We start from the raw sequence: 4,128 nt of genomic DNA on the forward strand, positions 1-4,128 counted from the left end.
GGTCGCATTTTTTATTTCTGCTCGCGCGCGCTAGGGGGCACGGGCAGAAAAAAAGAGTTGAAAGGAAACAGCTGTTACCGGCTGTTACACATACAAGCGAACGGCGGCTCTATATCCATCCAATCGCATGTATGTGCTGCCCTGCGTGTCACTCCCCCTCCCGCAGTGTATTACATCACTTCCGCATTCAGCTGTCATTCCTCTCTCCTCTCATAGCCAGAGAAGAAGCTGAGGAAGCAGATCTCTGCTTCTTTGGGGGTCCCCAGGCGACATTAGGGGTCTTAGAGACCCCTAATGTCTCCATAAAGAGGACCTGTCAGTGTGCACGTGCTATCCTATGTGATAGCAATAACATAAAGTGTAAAAAAAAATTAAAACTTTAAAAAAAGTCACATACAAAGAAATGTAAAAAAAACTAAAAAAATGTTTTAAGTCACCCACCCCCACGCATATATAAACGTAAATACGCGTCGGGTGTGCCGACGCATGAGAACGACAATTGCGCTACACATGTTACATATGGCCACGAACCTCAAAGTGAGAGAAATTATTTTTGGGCCATCAATCACTGATAACACTAAACTGATGAGCAGTAAAAGCTTTTAAAGAGTCGCCTATGGCCTATTTGGTATTGTAGTTTTTTGAGGTTTCGCCGGTGTGCGTAATTTTTAAGGCTTGACATGTTTGGTGTCTATTTACCCGTCGTGACCCCGTCTTTTATATTTTACCAAAAAATTGGGTAATAATAAATGTTTCATAATTTAATATTGGGGAAAGTTTTGTTTTTTTCAAAATTTACGGTCATTTTTCCTTAATATAATAAAAAATACCACTAAAAGAAAGCTCTATCTGTCCCCAAAACAATTGTATAAAATTAATTTCAGTACAGCGTTGCATGACGGAATAAAGGCCATTCAAAGTACCGCAGTGCTGAATACTGAAAAATGGCCGGGACAGGAAGTGGGTTTAACACCCTGGTCAGCAAGTGGTTAAATGTTACAGTATTCTGTAGAAAATGTCATGTTAACACACAGCTGGTAACATAGTCCCTGGGCCCCATGACCTCTTGGGCTCGGTCAAAACTGTTTCTTCTGCACCCATGTAGACATGTCCAAAGTTGAAAAAACACTGCTTTTAATTATCTGAGGAAGAACTTCAAATAATTGTCCTGTTTCCAAGAACTCTCCCTTTCTTTTTACCCGAACCAGAACAATTAATCTAAGTATGTTTTTAGTGAATGCCAGATCCGTAGGGGGCAGCAAGCTTCATTAGTTTCCCTTGGCAAGCACGGTGAGTTCTATTATATATAAACATCTTTTGTTTTAAATTGGGTTTAGCTGCAGCTCATTGCATGTAACTTCCCCACTGGAGCCTCTACATTCTCAGTGTGCTTTTTCTGAACTTCGCTCAAACTGTTCAGCCCTGCCAAGAAATTGTGTACATAGTGTCACCTTAACTATGACTTTTCCTAATGACTCTGGCTTTGGCTTAACATTAAAGTGACACTAAACTCAGGAGTTAAATCTTAAAAATATATTCAAGTACCTTCTTCTTTGTGTATCATGTGGCTGTAGATCCTCAAATCATCTCTGAATTGGTGCTGACACTGTCCTTCCTTCTGGAGGGTGGTTACTTTTGTTCCCCATGGTCCCTGTGTGTGTTATAAAGTATCCACCGCCCCAAGCTCGCTTCCGTGATGGACTACAATCTCAATACAAATTAGTAAACTAAACATGAGTTTGTACCCCATCACGGGAGTGAGCGTGGAGTAGTGACTACTACTACTACTACTTTATAACACACACAGGGCCATGGGGAACAAAAGTAGCCACTCTCCAGAAGGAAGGACAGTGTCAGCACCAGTTCAGAAATAATTTGAGGATCTACAGCCACATGATACACAAAGAAGAGTTCTAGTTTAGGTACTTAGCTGTAAAGTAGCCACCACTCCAAGCTCGCTCCCATGATGGGGTACAAACTCATGTTTAGTTTACTAACTTGTATTGAGATTGTAGTCCATCACGGAAGCGAGCTTGGGGCGGTGGATACTTTTTAACACACACAGGTACCATGGGGAACAAAAGTAACCACCCTCCAGAAGGAAGGACAGTGTCAGCACCAATTCAGAGATTATTTGAGGATCTATAGCTGAGTGATACACAAATAATATACATTTTGTTAAAAGTTAAGGTACTTGAATGCATTTTTAAAATGTAATTCCTGAGTTTAGTGTCACTTTATATTGCCGGGGCCGGGCAGCACAATAGTATAACCAATCCTATTGATGTTTAAACAGATATTGTTGCAAACACTTCAGCAAAAAATTAAACATGTTGAAAACAGGACCAGGGCTTACAAAATATACTCAATCTAGTTGAAAATCCACCCCAGGAGACAAACAAAAAACAACAAAAAAAGGGAATTTATCAAAACTGGAGCTGGCAGAATCAGGAGCAGCTGTGATGACAACCAATCAGCTTCTCACTTCAATTTTCAAAGCTTAACTGAACAAACTGAAGAGATAAGCTGATTGGTTATTATGAACAACTGCTCCAGGCTTGAGAAATCCCCACTACAGTATTTTATGCAAAGAAAACATTTTATATCTTAGATATAAAATAATAAACCTAACAGTTGCATGTAGTTAGTAAAAAAAAAATCAATGGGTGGGCTTTTGCCATAAGGTGTATATTTCCTAATGTGCCCTCCTCCAGGCAATGACAGGTTAAAGGTTGTAGTTGGCCACTGCTCCATTCGCCACAGCTGCCATCTTCCACGCTACCTTCATGCATTGGACAGCCACTGATGATAATGATTATGTTGTCTTAGTTACACCTGCTCTAAAGCTATTGTAAGTTCCCATTTAGATTTAAGAATAGGTTTACTATTAGTAGCAATGTTCTTGCAAAGAAAAGGCTTAAAAGAGAACTATGGGGTAAGTGTTTTTCCCCACAGTTCTCTTAAGGATCCCGGGAGGACCAGGGACGTGCGGTCAGGGGAGGCAGGTGAGGCATAGCCTCACCTAAAATTATGGAATCCATTCAGATCGGGGAAATCCTCCCCGCTGTGTAACCTGTCCCGGATCCTCAGCGTCGATGGAGCAAGTGAGTGACAGGGAGTCTCCCCCCTGTCTCCTTCCTTCCTCCTTTACACTAGCTTGGGGACAAGTTGGAGGTGGGGCTTCGTCCGGCGGGGGGCAGAGCTTCGGCCGACAGGAGGCAGAGCTTCGGCCGACAGGAGGAAGAGCTTCAGACGGTGGGGGCGGGGCTTTGTCCGGTTGGGGGCGAGGCTGGGAAATCCCTCACCCCCCACAAGAGATACCACACGTCACTGGGGAGGACATATACTAGCGTCCTCCTGTGACCCAAAGCTCAGTATATTGCGAGCTATAATTCGCGGTATACTGAGACAGCCACAGCCGGGAAAGATCCTGACAATGCTGTCGAGATCCACCCAGCTGCGTGAATGACAGCTGGCTCTGCCTATATAGAGGCAGAGCCAGCTGTACCCGCCCCCTCCCCAGTCTGTTCCTCCAGTCAGTGCTGGAGGATCGGAAAGGGGGGTGGGGGAATCCCTGCAGGGAGAGGTGACCGACAGTCAACGCTCTCTGCAGGGAGATGATCAAGAAGTGAACGAGCGACGGTATGCGTTCGCTCACTTCCCAATCTATTGAGTCGTCGTGTGACAGTTTAATTGTCACTCGTCGGCTCGAACTATGAGGATGAGTGATTTTCACTCACCTCATAGTTCTCCTTTAATCTCACCAGTATTTTATTTTGCATTGCTTGTCCCTCCATTGATATGCTACTCCTAATAATTAGGGATGTCGCCATAAATTATTTTTTGGAAAAGAGAAGCTAAACTCCGGACCACCAGCTAAGTACCTAAACACACAGATGAAATACATACTGTATATGGTCCTAATTTAGGTGGCCGGAGACTGCCAGATGACCCCGCTCGGAGCGCCGCCCACCGGAACAGCAGTGACGCAACGATCGGCGAGGTAAGTAAGAAAGAAAAAAAAACCCTGCAGCGGCCAGTCAGCGCTGGTCCAGTGGGAGGAGCTCCAGGTGGGGTTCTAATTTAGCTGGCAGGCACCTCTAAGCCAGCTAAATTAGGACCCCACCT

The 4,128-nt window shown here is 44.1% G+C and overlaps 1 protein-coding gene across 1 annotated transcript in view; it reads left to right on the plus strand.

The window, feature by feature from the left end:
• SLC22A16 (solute carrier family 22 member 16) overlaps positions 1–4,128 on the plus strand; it is a 55,508-nt gene that overhangs the window by 35,626 nt on the left and 15,754 nt on the right. The gene's annotated exons all lie outside the window — the stretch shown is intronic.

The sequence above is a fragment of the Nanorana parkeri genome, unplaced genomic scaffold (genome assembly GCF_000935625.1).
Source record: "Nanorana parkeri isolate BGI_ZX_2015 unplaced genomic scaffold, ASM93562v1 scaffold445, whole genome shotgun sequence".
In the NCBI taxonomy this organism is placed as follows: Eukaryota; Metazoa; Chordata; class Amphibia; order Anura; family Dicroglossidae; genus Nanorana; species Nanorana parkeri.